Genomic DNA, 18548 nt, shown 5'->3' on the forward strand with positions numbered 1-18548 from the left:
ATTAGGGCAGCGTATAAGTCTCCTCCATGGCAGCGTATAAGACTCCTCCATGACTGCGTCTAGATCTCATTAGGGCAGTGTATAAATCTCCTCCATGGCAGCGTCTAGGGCACTCCCTCTAGATCTATCTTTCACCAAAACCCAAACAAATGAAGAAAGAGATTGCAAGAGGTGTGTGTCCAAAATGACTTGATGACCTTTTCTATTTATAATAAAACGTTGAGGATAATTTGGTTGCTGGCCAACCTTGACGAATTGTCAAGTAACATAAATAAATTCATATCTCCATAAATACATGTCGGAATCGGATGATCTTTAGACCAATCCTACACCTCTTGATGAGAGGAATCTATGAAAAATATGAGTTGCCATAAATAAGATGACCCACATGGGGTTTGGCTCTAGTTGCCAATTTTAACACTCCCTCTCAACTAGGGAGAACTCCATCTGCCAATCCGTACTATCTCTGTCATCAACGCAATGCCCTGCACTGCTCTGCTATGGTCTACTAAACTATGAAGAAGAAGAAGTGATCGAGAATGTATCATATCATTCTCTACTAACCCGAAGTCAGTCCCATATAAAGAGAGTGTCTCATACCACTCTTACTGATCCGAAATCTGTTCCAAATAAAGAGAGTGTATCATACCACTCTCACTGACCCCAAATCAGTTCCAAATAAAGAGAGTGTATCATACCTCTTCTATTTATAATAAGATGTTGAGGGTAATTTGGTTGTTGGCCGACCTTGACGAATTGTCAAGTAACACAAATAAATTCATATCTCCACGAATACATGTCGGAATCGGATGATGTTTAGATCAATCCTACACCTCTCGATGAGAGAACTCCAAGAAAAATATCAGTTGCCATAAATAAGATGACCCACATGGAGTTTGGCCCTATTTGCCAATTTTAACACTTGACTATTGAATCCTCATTTGGGGTGTCTGTCATTTGAACACCAACCTCTGAGTACGTTTTTACTTCAGTAGGATTTGGATTTGCCTAAACTGTGAGATTAGTGGAGTCGATGTTTGTTTCTTCAACTTGGGCTGCTACATCTAGAGATTTTGATCAGTGTTGCAAACATCGCGATTCGATTTTTTTGCGCTCACGATTTAATCCCCGATTTTTTCGGCGATTTTCTTATTTTCAAAAAATCGCGATTTTTTACCCCTAAAGTAGTGACGGGCAGAAATAGTGCATTTAAAGAGCCGATTTTGGGTTTTTTTGTGTCATTTTTTTCAAACAATGGGCAAGTTTGAGAGTTGAGGAGGAGGAGAAGTCATCTACAAGGGCATGAGAAGAGAAAACCAAAAGAATTTAGCATCCCAAGCAAGAAAAATTCAAGTTTGGACCAAATTTCTTCAGCAAAGCATGGTTTCCAGGTATGGGCTTTCATATTTGGCCAATTTTTTTGGGTTTTTTTTTTGCTTTTGCTTGGGTTTCTATAACCCATTGATTTTCAATGATTTTTTAGTAGATTTGATTGTTACTTTTTTTGCATAGAGTGGAGAGGGTTTATTTTGGTCAAAAATGCAAAAACTTGATTGTTAGATTTATAAGTTTAATTTCTTCTTGTGCCCTAGTTTTTTTGCATCATTTTTGTTGAAGTGTGAATGTGCATTTTTTCCATTATTGTTGCAATGGATTGAGTTTTTTTTGGTCAAAAATTGAATGTGTTGTATGTAAATTTTATTTTTATTTTTTTAACTTGCAATTCTTGTTGTGCTCTAGGTTCAACTTCAAACTTCATCTTACATTAAAACTCAAGAGTTCAAAAAAGTTACAAACATGCCAAGGAAACTGGACCCTCTGTGGGAATTTGGCGAACCTGATGAAGGGTTTGACGGATGAAACTTGACTTGCAAGTTGTGTGAGCATCATATGACAGAGGGGGTATACAGATTGAAATATCACCTTACACAAATCCATGGACATGAGGTAGGGCCTTGGACCAATACAAATCCGAAAATCATCTAAATATCCCTCAGATCATTGGAAGAAATAGAGCAAACCAAACTGTCCAAGCCAGCTCTGAAGAGTCAACTAGCGGGGAGTAGAGTGTTAGGAGGTGAACATGAGAGTGGCACTGGTTCTACTTCAGCATCAAAGTCTACAATCAACCCTGTAGTTGCCTCATCATATTTTGTTCCTAGAACCACACCTAGTTCACAACCATCTATCTCTTAAATTATTAAAAAAAGAATAAAGAAGAAGTTGACAAGTTGTTGGGCAAGTTTTTTCTTTGGAGTGATATTCCTTTCAGCGTTGCAAGGAATAATACATTTTTCCAGCCTGTTGTTGATGCTATTGCAATTGTTGGCCCAGGGTAAAAAGTCTCTTCTTATGATGACTTTAGAGGTTGCATTCTTCAAAATGAAAAAGTTGACTACACCAAAAGATTGGAGAAGTTTAGGGCATCATAGGCACACACAGGATGCATTGTGATGTTAAATGGTTGAACCGATCAAAAGGGTAGAAGCCTTATAAACTTCTTGGTTAATTGTCCCAAAGGGTCAATGTTTATGAAATATGTTGATGTATCTACACATATTAAAGATGCACGATTATTATGTGATTTGCAAGATGTGTTTATTTTCGAGGTGGGTCCAGAATACGTTGTCCAAGTTATAATGGACAATTATGTTGTTGTTGGCAAGATGCTTATGGAGAGGCATCCTACTTTATTTTGGACACCTTGTGTTGCACATTGCATTAATTTGATGTTGGAGGACATAGGAAAAATTCATTTGGTTAAAGATAGTGTTGACTCATCAAAAAGCATTACAAAATTTATATATAATCATGCATTTGTGCTTCATTTGATGAGAACATTCACCAACAAGAAGGAGTTGGTGTGCCCCGCCATTACACGGTTTGCCACTAATTTCATATCTCTCCAATCCCTCTTGAATTCTATGTGAGATGTGAAGAGAATGTTTCTTTCAAATCAGTGGCGTGCTTTGGCATTTAGCCACAAACCAAAGGGAGAGGCCATATGCAGATTAGTTTCATACCAGGGAAGCTTCTGGGCGGGAGTGCAGCAGGTGTGCAACATTACTGAAACTTTGGTAAAGGTTATTCAATTAGTTGATGGTGACAAGCCCGCAATGGGCTACTTGTATGAGGCCATGGACAAAGCCAAAGAATCCATTCAAACCTACTATGATGATAAGGGAGATGAGGGGTTTCAGAAACAACTCCTCCTATGGGAAGTGATTGATGAACGATGGAACAACACACTCCATTGTCCCATTCATGCTGCAGGGATCTACCTGAACCCCGCATTTGCTTACCCCTGTGGGTTCTTATTTGATGTTGAGATCATGGATGGATTCTTCACCTGTGTTCAGAGGATGGTGCCATCTCCAGCAGAACGTGCAGAAATCTCCAAAGAAATGGAAATATACAAGATGGTAGGTGGCACATTTAGCTTTGACATGGTTGTGGTTGATAGGAAGACTAAAATGTCAGGTATGTTTTAGTTTGTTTCAAATTTCATTGTCTCTTTAAATTCATAACTTCATACTTTGCTTCAACTTTCAAATTTCATTTTTTTCTTATGTTTATCTTATTTGTAATTTTATTGTAGATGCATGGTAGAGAATCTATTGTGGCAAAGAAACCAATTTGCGAAGGCTTGTCATTCAAGTTCCCAGCCAAACATGTAGCTCCTCAGGGTGCAAGCGCAACCAAAGTGTATTTGAAAAAATACACACCAAGAAGCGCAACAGGTTAAAACTTAAAATATTCCAAATTTCCAATTAATTTTTTGAATTCATTAAATAATATTTTTTTATAATTATTATTTTATGACCCTTGTACAGGTTGGAGTCCCAACGACTTAATGACATGGTCTATGTCTACTACAATCTTCGATTGTGGGTGAGGCAACTTGAGAGGACACCTAATATGGAGGCAATCTCATTAGATGGGATTGACACCACTGTTGCATGGAGGGTTGAGGCCGAGAGGCCTCTCATGGAGTCTGTCGTTGATTGGTTAGAGCAAGAGGTAGTGGACGGGGTAGAGAAGGACAAGGACGAGGAGGAGCAACAGGAGGAGGAGGTGACACCACCTACCCAAGCTACACCTGTCACCAGTAGAGGACGTGGTCTACCTCCTGTAGCTCCCAGTTCTTCAATTCCTAGAGCACAGTAGAGTCCACTACCAACTCCACCGCCATCTTACATCTAGAGGGAAAGTTATTACATTTTCTCACAAGAGGGGCAGAGGACTTATGATATGAGATGACATTATGACTCATGATATGAGATACATTATTATATTTTTTGTTGATATTTTAAAGCTGAGTTGGGACTCAGGGCTTACTATTCAGAACTTGATTCACTGTTATGTGTGATGTAGCACTAGAAATGATATTACACATCTTATATATTAGTTATTTTATCATATTTATGTGTCAATGCATTTATTTTATGTTGTATATGCTTTAGATATTAAAAAAAATGAATATTTTTGTATTTGACGATTTTCTCATGAATTTTACTGATTTTTTCTCGATTTTTCCAATTTTTCCGAATTTTTCCCCTCACCGATTTAATCCAAATCGCAATGTTAGCAACATTGATTTTGATTCTTCCTTTGCAATAAGTTATTTGTATCTATTCTTCAATGGTTTCTTATCAGTCTTAAGTTTTTTAATCTGGTTAAGTAGATTTTGGTTATTTTTTTTAGACGTAAAAGTTCTTCTTTTTCTGAATCATTGATCTTGTCGCTATTATCCTTCTCTTGATCTTTTCATTTTTAAATTTGTTCTAATAATTTTTTGTTAAGGTCTTTTAAACATAAATTCTCCTCTTCTTTCTTTGATAGACTTTCATTGAATTTTTTGTCAAAACTTTCCTTTTCTTGTTCTAACTTGTGTTTCTTAGTTTTACACTCTTTGACTTGTGCAAGAAGTTTCTCATTGTGGTTCCTTACATGCAAGATTTATTCGTTTCATTCTATTGATTTTGCATGAAGCCACTCTACGAGATCTTTATATTTCTTCTCTGAGGCTTGGTTTTTTTGTTGAAGTTTCGCAATTCCTTCTTTAAGTCTTTAATTTGCGTGTGGGTGCTATATTGATATTCTTCTAGAGTAAACAATCTTCAACATTTCAGACAAGGTATTGTGTGATTTTTATAAATCGATACATACTGATCTTCTGCTCCACGAAATGGTCATCTAATCCAAAATGTAGAGTTATGTATGGATTCCATAAATTTCTCTAGTCATCTTCAAATTAGACTTCATTCTTCAGTGATAAACTTTCTTTTGTGTTTGTCACTAAGCTTAGGGTTTAAAGGTAACCCCCTCCTAGTTTCTTATAATAAATATTATTATCCTCTTTTCTTTTCTTTTTTAAATAACCTTGAACCTTCCTTTTTTGAATTAATTTAATTAATTATATATATAATTTTAAATACATATAATATATATTTTAAATTATATATGTAATTCTATAATTAATTTTTTTTAATTATAATAACTTAATAACCTTTATGGGTTAAGATTGAATGAAACGTACCCAAGAAAAATGTGACTGAAATTTCGTAAGGGTCACGATGTTTGACTCGAGAGAAAGAAAGGAAAAAATGGTGGAGGCAGATCGTTAAGACCAAACCACAGTGACAACGTTGACGAGCATGGATTTGATTGGTTGTTTGTGCGGTGAGAGTGGACCGACCGATGGTGGTTGTACAAGAGCGGCGATGCAAATGGAACGTGACAAGGCATGGTCACTATTAGGAGTCGTGAATGTGTAGTTAGTTGGATGGTAACAGCCTTGACGAGGCAATGAATCCAACAGACGGGCAAGGTGAACATTGAGGCAAATGTGAGGTAGGTGAGGTGGCTAGGCAATGGGCGGTAGGACCAAAGTTAGCGAAGGCAGAGTTCGGGGCTTCTGGTTCAAGGCCGAATGAGGGCACAGTGCAGGGCAGGTTTGACACGGCTGCAAATCGGTTGTAGGTTGGATTGCCGCTACAGCGCGCTGTGGGCAAGTCGGGTCTAACCCGACTGTGTGGGCAAATGACGACAGCAGGCAGAGTGAGTCGTGCTACGTCGAATGGTTGTGACTGCGGGTAGTGCGAGCAGTGGGCAGAGATGACCCGAGCAATAGACAATAAGGGCTGAGCCGGTCGACGGGTAGAAGGCGACAGGGATTGGTCGGGCAACAGAGAATGTGCTTGCAGAGAATGGTAGGGAAGTTGTAGCGTTTAGTGGCAGTGTACGACGACTGGATCGAAGGATGTGACTAGTTGTTGTTGCAAGTAGCGACAGCAGATCAACAGACTTCCCGGTAAGTCGTTTTTTTTTTCAATATAATTTTTTTTCCTTTTTTTTGAAATACATTTTTTATCTTTTATTTTTATAATATGTTTTTTTATATGATTTTTTTTTGAATTATTAATTTTTTATCTAATTTCTATAATAAAAAAATTATATACTCGCCCTTTTAAATTTATTTATCTTTTATACTCACCCTTTAAATTTTTTTTTGGATGGCCAAGGGCCTCTGACGAATCAGAAGGAGAAACTCCAATTATTTTTTTAGCAAAACGCTTTCAATTTCACAATAACAAGGTTGGCGCAAGATTGATGACCAATGGTCGGATCAGACGTAGCTTTGATACCAATGTAACGAGCAAAAGTCATATACGCAGTGGAAATATTTAAAATACTTTGTAAACAAAGACTTCCATCATAGGACAGTAATTGTAAATTGTATATTGTATTAAAGAATTAATGTAGGATGATACAATGAGAATGAGGGTCCTATATATATAGCCAGGTAAGTACCCTTTCACGAATAGTTACGTCCTTAGGGAGATACCTTTTCATTAATTGCTTAACTAATTAATCATTAATCTTATTTGTTATCTTTTACATTATTTATGTTTATTTTTTATATAAATTCAATTTGTTACATGGGCCCAAAACAATCGGGCCAGCCAGTTCAGCCCGTTCCAATAACATTGAGATAAACCAACAATGGCATCTTTGCGGGAAGAAAATAGCAGTGTGTATATAAACCAGCAATCAAAATCAACAGGAGGAAACTAATGATGTGTATATAAACAATATTAGCACATACTAGTCATGCTTGGAGATTTGTCACATGTGTACCTTTTTGTGTCGGTAACTGCTCCTGGGAAATGCGGGACTGCTCATAAAGGCTAGGCAGAACCATATCGCCATAAACCACAGCTATATTGTCTAGGCCATCAGGTAATTCACGTGGACGCTCCTCCAGCATCTTAAATATTGTCTGGAGACAACCATTCTACATTAATTCAAGCACAAAATTACCAAATAGAAACTAAAAAGACAAAGGACCTTCAATTCTGTACCTCAAAGATGCATTCCTTCAAGTGCCTACAATAAATGTTGGAAGCTCCCAAAGCCAGTACATGAGGCCGATGATCCGTCATAAATTTCAAGAACCGTTGTTGATCAATTTCCTTTCTCTTTATCTGTGTAGGGTTCTTTGAACGAATGGTGAAATTTGATATAAAAAGAGTATCCACTACTTCACCCGAAGAATCTAGCATCACAAATGTTGTAGGATCTTTAGCAGAGCCCGGGCAGCAGCCCATCACACGTGTTTCTAAATCTTCATCAGTATGGTCTTCATCTTGCTTATCACGCTTAAAGGAAGCAACTGATGCTTTCTTCCAGAACTTCAAGCCATAATCCTGAACCAACCAACTTTTGGCCCTTGCCATTAGAACTGTCCGTGCTTCCTTCTCCATATTAGGTAAAATGTACTGGGATAAGGCTTCCTTTACTATTAATTTGCGTTGCTCATTCCATAACTGAGCAGCTCTGCTGACCCCATCACTCAGGTAATGACTTTCTAATTCCCCCATTAAATCTTCATCTATTACTTCTTTAGGCAAACCAATAGTAACCTGTAGAAGTTTCTCCTCTTCAGCCTTCTGAATGAGAAGCCACTGGGCATCATCAAACATACTAAGTGGCTTGTTAACTAGCCACTTCACCCCTGCATATTTATGAAAGGAATCTATGGCACTGTCTCCATCAGTTGTGGGCCTTGTAGTTACCAATGCCTTTTCCATATAGACACTTCGAGCATATTCCTTAACAGTTGGCTCGCAACTAATTTCTACAGCTGCCTGCAAAACCCTCAAAATCATTTTCTAATTAAATTACATCTCATGACAACTAGTAAAATATAAAATCACAAGCTATTTTTGACACTAAGAAAACATACCATGTGCCTGGCACCTTTAAGTACTGACTGAGAATCACCAAATTCTCTCATAGAAAACTCGGCACCCACTTTCTGGCATCATCAACTTCATGTTTCTGCACAAAAAGTAGAACAAAATCCTTCAAATTCAGTCACTGAAAATTCATTCCATTAAGGGAAAACAGTGCTAAGAAGAAGCTTCACTGCCTGTACCTTGTACATTAACTGCAGATTCTCGCCTAGTTGCTCCGAACTGAGACTAAACTTCTGTGACAGGCCTCCTAATCCAGATTTGCGACAGATGCTGTACAAAGATTTGCGTTTCGGTCTTTTAAATTGGTCTTCTTCTACCTCAACTTCATCAGCTGGAAAATGCAAGTTAAACTTCGCATCAATGTCATCGACAATACGTTCAGACTCTGCATTAACAAGGGACTGTAAAACTGATTCTAGTATATTCAATTTATTTTCATCTCTCTGTGCTTCTTCTGCAACACGCTTCTCATAAGATGCTTTAAGAGCATTCTTTCTCCTTTGAAGCAAAAGCCACTTCCTATCCCACAGTTGTATTGCCCACAATGCCTGAAGAAAACAAGATATATACCGTGAGCATCTAGTTATGAGAGTTAACTGCAGAAGAAAGTGTTGTTAACTTAAACAATTACCTTGTACATTTTCAATTTAGGCTTTTCATCTTTGTCTGCATTGTCTGTTGAATTATGTTCTTCATCTCGAAGCAAATTAAGGCACTTTTCTTTCCGATACATAGCAATAAATGGAACCTAGCAATACAGATCATATTTCAACTAAATCAACAGACAACCTAAACAAAGAAAAACATAATTTTTACACCATATCAACTTGGCTATAAAATCAAAGAGAAAGAAAGATATAAACTCACTTCTAATTTTTGATCATGAAACATCTGTAACACATTGGAAATCTCCTTCACAACTTCTTCCTTGTCCAGTTTCGCTATGTGTTGAAATTCCATCCTCATTGGTACAGCTAATGAGCCAAACGTTTGTTCATATATCCATTTTGCCTCAGGTACTGTATTCTCATTGTGTGGAAATGGACCTGATATCTCTTCAGACAACTGAATAAAAGCAACAACACATTTACTTTCAAAGTCAGAATAAGCCACAAAGTGAGCCCTCTTAAATTTAACAAAAACAATACCATACTAACCAGATGTAAGAAAGTATATTTACTGCTTTGCAGAAATGGGACTATACTGCTGCAATTAGATGTTGGCACATACTACCCAGACAAAAGACAGCAAACTTACTGCTTTGCTGAAATGATATTCTACTGCTGCATAAAAAATATAACATACTTCTCCATTTTAAGAGCATGCTATTTTATTTTAGACCCATTCATTACAGACTATAGTAGAACTAGCACAACCCCAAAGTAGGAGAAAGGAAATGCCAAAGTGAGCTGGGTGGTTATTTTGTTTGAACATCCATAATGGCACACTTTCATAGCGTGTACAGGAACTGTACTTTTATAAATAGACTGTTTGACTTACAGGTGCAGTTTAAAGGAATTATCACAGCTTCCTATTTGTAACACTCTTGATAATAGCTTGAACTATATTTTGGACTGAGGCTGTGTTTTGCTGCAAAGCAACCATCACTCCCGATATAGCCTATTTAGATGAATGGGCAGCATCATTTACCTGTTATGTCAGCAAGGAATGCTGTTTTTTTTTCTAAGCAAAACATGCCTATGGCAACAACGAAATCAAGTGATATTCTGAGTGCTTCATTTGTACTGGATAGATTTATTCGTTATCTTCTTTCCAATGTCATTAAGGTTCAAGGAAGCCCACCATGTTTTGCAACCTGCAAACCATGTTACTAATCAACAATGAAGCAGGTCACCTTGTCTGATGTCAAATGACATGTCCCAAGAGTTTAGATCCAACCCAAGTAAAAACCTGGATAATTTTCCCCAAAACAAACAGGAAAAAAAAGATAAGGCTGGCATTCGCGGTTTCTTTACATTCCATAAAATTATAGGTGGTGATCTCATACAACTTTGCAAATGTCTACATGATTATACGTTGTTAATTTTAGATAACAATGGTATGTTCTATGCTTAGCACAATTTACTTCAATGTTTCTTTAGCAGCCCAATAAAAATATCCAATTATTTCTAGTAGCAATCACATCAACCATTAATCACATTGACGGTAAATGCAGATAAAACATAAAAACAAATGCAGAAGACAAGCCAAGACAAGAGGACACCAGATTTGGCGGATGCCAGGGAAAAAACCCCAATGTGGGGAAAACCCTTTGATCAAATCTTCTTATTATTATTCAATAGTTCAGCCGAGAGAGAGAGAGAGAGTAAAAAAGTCAATTACATTAGCCCAATGCAAAGTCAAATCAGTCCTGTCAAATTCTTCAGTCAACTGCAGTCAAACTTCAGCCCTAACCAGAAAGTCAATGCTGGTCAAATCAGCAACCAAACACCTCCTTTGAAACTGGGACAAAGGCAGTCCAATTCGAACTCCAGAAAGAGTCAAAGTCAACCCAAAACAATCCCACAAATGCTAGTCAAACTTGGTCAAACAGCAGTCAGCCCTTCAGTCAAACAGCCCTGCAGTCAGCACAAGTCAGACAGCCCCAAACACCTCGATTATCGTGCCAATCAATGCGGCCTCAAGAGTGCGAAATTCTGCCTCCAAAAATGTAGTCAAATTCAGTCAAATCAGCAGTGGTCAACGCTGGTCAACAATCTGAAACTTCCAGTTCTGTTTTAGCCCAAAAACACAGTCCTCCTAGCCACAGGTGTGAGGTCTCTTCTATTTCTACACTTTGTTTTGGGTGTAGAGACAAATCTATTGGGCTGTTTGAGCCTACATTAAGCTGAGGCCGACCTGAACAATTTGTACATGTGAGAGAATAAATACAAAATCACACTTCTGCTTGTCCGAATGAGATGATCTTTATATCAATCCTGGACCTCTCGAAAAGAGGAATCCAATGCAATAATCATCTCCATCATATGAGTTGTCCCTGTTGGAGAAAATGTAACTAGATTCGATCTTAATAAATGTATTTTTGATATTTGTACTTATCAAGAAAAAAATATTATTTTTATAATACATGTCAATGAGTTTCTTGCTCATTGAAATAGGTCTAGCACTATTTAAAGTGCTATACGTGAGTCAAATAGTCAAAAGAATAAGTTGAAGACCTTAAGGGTGTTATACCTTGTATGTATATGTATTATGGTCAAGAGAAAACCTCTAAGCAAAGTCACAAGTCTCCTCCTAGCAATGGCACCATCAAGAAGCTCATTCAAGCTCACAAACTCCACCAAAGAACCATCCGAAGCCCACTCTACAAGTCGGCCTACAAGCAGCAACCAAGTCAGCTTAATGAACAGTCTAGTCGGCTTAAATGGAGGGACGGTCCTCTATTTATAGAGGCTGTCCACTCCAAAGACAACGCATCATCTTGTGCTCTGAAATCTGCGAAGAAAAAGGCAAGCAAGAATGAAGTGAGAGGGTCTCCAAAGGCAACGAAGAGGAAGGTTATAACACCAAGGGCTATAAGTCTGTTTTAGGACTGCCACAGTGACACGTGCGAAGAGATTGAAGGCTGTCCCTGCGACTAGGACAGCAGAAATACACAGATACTTATCTACCTTCGTTTGGGTTGAAACTAAGCCGATATGGCCTCCTCCTCCAGCGTGGAATAAATACACTCAAGCGAGGTAGAAAGACCTACACCAACGAGCAATACTCTCCACACATGCGAAAATCTGGGGCAGCAGGACAGCAGAACAGTTATACACTCAAGAAGAATTTTGGTTTGGAAAATTGAAGTATACTTGAGAAAAGAATCAAAGAAGATCATCTTATCTAGAAGACTCAAGGAAGAAGAACAAGATTCATAGTAAGAGAACATAGTACCAGAAGGAGGACGAAGTGCCGTAGAACAAAGTGCCGGAAGAAGTGTTGAGATATATGGTGCAGAAAGGAGAAAAGACTTGACTTATGCTTGGCGGATCTCATTTTCAGGGGTCTAGGGTTTGGCATTGATCAATAGAAGATTCAATAAGAGAAAACTTACCAAGGGTTTTCCTCTCAAGAGTGGAAAGGGTTTGTCCTTGGTAGAGAGCCAAATTTTGCACTCTTGTTATTTTGTTTTGGTAGCAGTTTGATGAAGCACACACATATGCACCAATAAGAAGAAGTATAAGCTAATAAGAAAAGTAAAAAGACTTCACAAATTGTTATCAAGTCACAGAGAAACATCACAACACTACTTTGCCCTAGATTCTCTAACAGTCCCATGGTGGAATTTGGCCCTAGTTGCCAGTTTTAACACTCCCTCTCAACTAGGGAGAGAATTCCACCTGTCATCATCATGCCATCCTGTCGTCATGTACCATCTCTGTCATTTCTACTCTATTGACCCATGAATTAATAAAGAAGTGATCGAGAGTGAGTCACAAGACCTTACCACTCTCCACTAACAAAATTCAATCCAGAGGTAGAACCTCAAATGATCCCAGATCAAGTTGTTGAACACCATGCATCCTAGTCATAGGGAGTACGGTAGTACACGATGCGTCCATCGGTAGTGCTATGGTCCCTAACCACTTTTCCCAACTCATTGGCCAAATGAGAGGTACTTCCCATGAGTCTTAGACTCCATGGGTAGGATGTATGTTGGGGCATCGACAAGAGAAGGTGAACTACTCATCCTGCTCATATGCCATAGGAGAAGTTGAACCACTCATCATATGCATATGTCAATCATAGGCGAAGGTGAACCACTCATCCTATGCATATGTCAATCGTAGGGGGAGGTGAACCACTCACCCTACACACATGTCAACCATCATGGAGTATCACAGGGGATGGTGAACCACTCACCCTGTACATAGCATACCACTAGGGGAAGGTGAACCACTCACCCTATGGTTGTTCATAGCTCTAAGAAGTATACCCCAAGCCCCCAGGAGCTCCCAGAGCTCAGTGTCCAACTCATGTGAGAACCTCATAGGAGGGTATTTCCACAACTCCAAGTCTCTCTCGAAAGGTTAACAATTTGACCTTCCCTAAGGGCTTCGTGAGAATGTCTGCGACCTTCTCATCCATCCTGATGTGATAAAGCCTTAATGCTCCTTGTTGTACCATATCCCAGATAAAGTGGTACCTGATATCAATGTGTTTGGAGCGGTCATCGAACATGGGTTGTCTAAAAGACGAATCCCACTATGGTTGTCGCAGAAGATCACGATGGTATCTAGCACATGCTCAAATAGCTCACTGAAGAGCTTCCTCAACCAAATAGCTTCATAACAAGCCATACTCGCAACAATGTATTCGGCCTCGACGGTACTTAAAGCAACTGATTTCTACTTCCTAGTCATCCAAGATAATGAAGCAGACCCCAACGAGAATCAACACCCAGACATGCTCTTACGATCCACCACATTGCCATCCCAATCAGCATTAGTATATCCATGCAACCTCAAATTCTCGGCAGTGTATCTCAGTCCATAATGGATTGTGCATCAGAGATATCTCAAAAGATTCTTAGCAGCAATCCAATGAATGTGATGAGGCTCAACCATAAATTGACTCAACATGTTTACAATGAAGCATATGTCATGACGGGAGTTTACCAGGAACATCAGGGCCCCCATAAGTTGTTGATACTCGGAAGGGTTCGCTAATCCGGGCCCAACGACACTTCCACACAGCATCTTGAATTTGAGTTCCATCGGAGTAGACAAACACTTGCAATCCACCATCCCACATCTCTCAAGCAGCTTCACAATGTATTTTCTTTGTGAAAGGAAAATTTCACCTACCTTTTGTCAGACCTCTAGGCCTAGCAAGTAGTGCATCAGTCCTAGGTCTTTCATCTCGAATTCGGAAGCCAACTCCCTCTTGCATTGGTAAATGAGAGGGTCATCACCTGTCAGAAAGAGATCATCCACATAAAGGACCAAAATGAGAGGCCTGTCCTTTTCAACCTTGAAGTATAGGTTTGGGTCAGCTTCACTCCTTGTAAAACCCAGCTTCATAAGATAGCTATCTATCCTTTCATACCAAGCCAAGGGGATTTGCTTCAACCCATGGAGGGCTTTCCTCAACCTGCAGACATGTGTCTTATGATCTTGAACTTCGAACCCCTTGGGTTGTTCTACATAGATGTTCTCCTTAAGCAAGCCATGCAAGAAAGCAGTTTTGACATCCACTTGGTATAGGCTCCATCTTTGAGAGGCAACAAGGGCTATAATCGAATGGATAGTGGTATATTGGGCAACTAGTGCAAATATCTCATCATAGTCCACTCCTTCCTTTTGAGAGAATCCTCGAGCAATGAACCTAGCCTTGAACCTTTCAGCACCCCCATCAGCGCCATGTTTGATTTTGTAAAGTTTTGTGACTACTGACTTGTCCTTAGGTCTAGGAACCACATCAGAAACATCCTTCTTCATGATCGACTCATATTTCTCATTCATCGCATCCTTCCAAACTTGGTGCTTCTTGACTTCTTCGAATGTACATGGCTCAAATTGAACTATGGCACTCATAGCAGCTAAGTATCGTTGGTACCTATTCAACTTCTTGCTTTCACGAAATGTCCCCCTTGGTGCAACATGTCTCTCGGCATTTTCAAGAGTATCTTTGAGCCACAAAGGTCTTTTCCTTGAAGTAGAGGGCTCACTAGGAAGTGGATCAATGGGATCCATCAGACCTTCAACATCGAGCAACGGATTATCTATCGGAGATTCATCCTGCGGTCCAACATCATCATCATTGTCCTTCCTAGGTATAGGAAGATCTCGGATTTTCCCAAGGGCAAAATCTTCATCGAAAGTGACATCATGACTTATTTCCACTTCTCTTTAACTAGGAACATAGATTCTATATGCCTTCGAAGTTTCACTATAGCCCACAAACGTTCCTTTCTTCCCAGATGCATCTAGCTTGTTTCTTTTCTCTTTCGACACATGAAAATATACGGGACAACCAAAAATTTTAAAATGAGAAACATCAAGTTTCTTACCAGTGAAAACTTCTTCAACTATCTTGAAGTCCAATGCTTGATGTGGGCATCTAGTTTGAACATACACAGCGGTGTTGGCAGCTTCTCCCCATAAGAACTTCAATAGGCCTTGGTCATGAAGCATGGCACAAGTGGCTTCTATGATAATTCGATTCTTTCTTTCGGCAACACCATTTTTCTCAGGAGTATACGTAGTAGTGGTCTCCCTCTTAATGCCAGCTTCTCTACAATATTCAATGAATTCATTTGACTTGTTCGGTTCCTCAATATTTTGATCTTCTTCCCTATTTGATTCTCAACCAAGGCTTTGAAAGAGCATAACCATTTGAACACTTCGCCCTTCTTCAAGAAATAGATCCATGTTTTGCGAGAGAATTCATCCATAAAAATTGAATAAGAAGTATCACCCTATAGATGTTACGGGCAACATACCTGATAGATCAAAATGGACCAATTGAAGAATATCGATAGTCTGACCTTCACTTGAGGGAAATGGTCCCCTTTTATGTTTTCCAATTGCACAACCCTGACAAACCCCTTCATGATCTATGTTGAATTCGAGCATACCTGTGACCATCTTCCTTACATCAGGTAAGGCTTTGTAATGAAGGTGAGCAAATCTTCAGTGCCATAATTCGGATTGAAGAGAAGTATCACAAGTCATAGCTCCCAAAGGACTTCCTCCAACCTGATAGAGACCTTCAACCCTAAATCCAAGTGTAAATGCATCTTTCGGGTTTTTTCGCCAAACACCTACCTTCCCATCAACTAATGTCACCTTGAAACCTTTATCTTCCATCGCAGAAATAGAGGCCAGGTTTTTTTTTCAAATCAAGTACATACAACACTTCTTGTAGATGAAGGGTTTGACCTTGATTCAAGTGAAGAGTGACAGTCCCAATCCCTTTCACGGGGTCGGTGGCATCGTCCCCAAGTATGATCTCCATATTTGTCTTCTTTTCAAACCAAGTTTGAGAGGGCCTCCTTGTACCCATTGAAGTGCCTTGAGGCACCACTATCAATCAAGCAATGATCCAATGTATACGGAGGAGAGGCAGTGGCGAGGGCAGAAATAAGATAAAATTCTTTTTGCTTATCTACAACATTAGATTCCTAATACCTGGAGTTTCTCAACTTTTTTGGGAGAATGACCATTTCCATATCAAGCAGCGAGAGCATTCCTCTTTCCTTTTTTGTTGAACTTGTTGTTCCTTTGATTACCATTGTCTTTGTAATTGTTGTGGTTGTTGTTGTCATCATCTCTTGGAGTATCCTTCTTGTGAGGACACTCTCTAGCAAAGTGGCCAAACCTGTTACAATTGAAGCATCTTCCTTTTCTTCCTTCTTTGAATCTCGGCTTAAACCCTTGACTTTGTCTTCTTGGACCAACATTGTTCGTCCTTTTAGCATGAGAAGAGAAAGCGGTAGGATTATTTCCATTTGAGGTCTTATCTCTTTCCATCATCCTTATTTCTTCTTGAGTGCATCTAGCTAATAATTCATCAAATCCTGGAATCTTTTCATTGTTGGGGATGGTAGTGTTAAGCACATCCCATTCTCTTTTAAGGCCTCCAAGTGTAATAAGAGTGAGCTCCCTATCACCAACAACTTCTCCAATAGATAGGAGATCATTCTTGATTTCTGTAATCCTCATGAAGTAGGATTGAATGGACTCTACTATATCCATCTTGATGTCTTTCAACTTGTTCTTGAGAAAGGGAACTTGATTTGCATTATTTACTTTGAACATCCCAACCAGCGTGTCATACATCTCTTTAGATGTCTCCAAATCAGAAATATAGGCAACCAAAGGCTTGTGAATAGAATCAACAACAATTTCCTTAGCTTTGACCTCACCTTTCTTGTACCTTCTTTTTGCAGCAGCAGATGCATTTGAAGGAGGCTCCACCACTCTTCCTTTGACATAATCCATAGCATCATTCTCTTCCAAAGTCAAATCCAGAGACATCTTCCATGCATAATAGTTGGATTTGTCCTTAAGCTTGTCCTCAGATTTGAAGTAAGATGTAGTCGTCATTGAGGCTAGCTCTAAATTCTTGTCCAACAGCGACCCTTAGTGATTGCTTTTCTCACTCTTGCATGGGATGTCTTCACCTGACCTCTAATAGCATGTTAATTTTAGATAACAATGGTATGTTCTATGTTTAGTGATTAGCACAATTTACTTCAATGTTCCTTTAGCAGCCCAATAACAATATCCAATTAATCCCAGTAGCAATCACATCAACGATTAATCACATTGATAGTAAATGCGGATGGAACATAAAAACAAATCCAGTAGACAAACCAAGACAAGAGGACACCAAATTTGACAAATGCCAAGAAAAACCCCCAATGTGGGGAAAACCCTTTGATCAAATCTTCTTATTATTATTCAATAGTTCAACAAGAGAGAGTACAAAAGTCAAATAGACTACCCCAATAAAAAGTCAAATCAACCCTGTCAAACTCTGCAGTCAAACTTCACCCCTAACCAAAAAGTCAACATTGGTCAAATCAGTAGCAAAACACCTGCTTTGAAGCTCGGTCAAAGGCAATCCAATTCAACCTCCAGCAAGGGTCAAAGTCAACCTAAAGTAGTCCCACAAACACTAGTCAAACTTGGTCAAATAGCAATAAGCGCTTTGGTCAAATAGCCTTGCCATCAACGCAAGTCGAACAGCCCCAAACACCTCGAAATTTTGCCTCCAAAAACGTCGTCAAATTCAATCAAATTAGCAGTGGTCAATGCTGGTCAACAGTCTGAAATTTTTTGTTATGCAACCAGCTCACAAATAGATAGATGAACGACTTAAAAATTATCCTCTTCAAGGGGGAAACCTCCTTTACATTACATAAATGAACAATTCTTGGATAATACAAATGACAATACATCCTTTGTATTTATAGGAGTATAAGAGGTCACAATATAATCAGAGCCTACATAACAATAATAATGTAAGGACACAACAATAACAATAACGGGTTTCTATGGGGCACAACAATAACAATAACGGGCTTCTATAGGGCACAACAATAACAATATGGGGGCTACATGGGCACAAAAATAAAAATAAGGGGCCTACATTAACAATAACAATAAGGGGGCTACACTTGTATTATAGGGACCTAACATGCCCCTCTCCTTCAAAAAAGTGTTGTCCTCAAGGCTTGAGTAATTCTGGATGCTTCTGTATAAAATTCGCATCCTCCCATGTGGAATCTTCAACGAGTAAGTTCTTCCACTTAATGAGATACTCTGAAATTGA

At 39.0% G+C, this 18548-nt stretch overlaps 1 pseudogene across 1 annotated transcript in view; it reads right to left on the minus strand.

The window, feature by feature from the left end:
• The window catches only part of LOC149230460 (transcription elongation factor SPT6-like), a 264092-nt pseudogene that overhangs the window by 115482 nt on the left and 130062 nt on the right, over positions 1-18548 (minus strand). Inside the window, exons 9-14 of the transcript XR_016248009.1 lie at positions 9129-9326; positions 8893-9009; positions 8441-8809; positions 8249-8343; positions 7365-8150; positions 7141-7282 (exon numbers count right to left, since the gene is read on the minus strand). The product of XR_016248009.1 is annotated as a transcription elongation factor SPT6-like (transcript). The remainder of the gene's footprint in view (positions 1-7140; positions 7283-7364; positions 8151-8248; positions 8344-8440; positions 8810-8892; positions 9010-9128; positions 9327-18548) is intronic.

The sequence above is a fragment of the Pinus tabuliformis genome, chromosome J, assembly GCF_031772625.1.
Source record: "Pinus tabuliformis cultivar Carrire ecotype Pingquan chromosome J, CPIR1, whole genome shotgun sequence".
NCBI classification, from domain to species: domain Eukaryota; kingdom Viridiplantae; phylum Streptophyta; class Pinopsida; order Pinales; family Pinaceae; genus Pinus; species Pinus tabuliformis.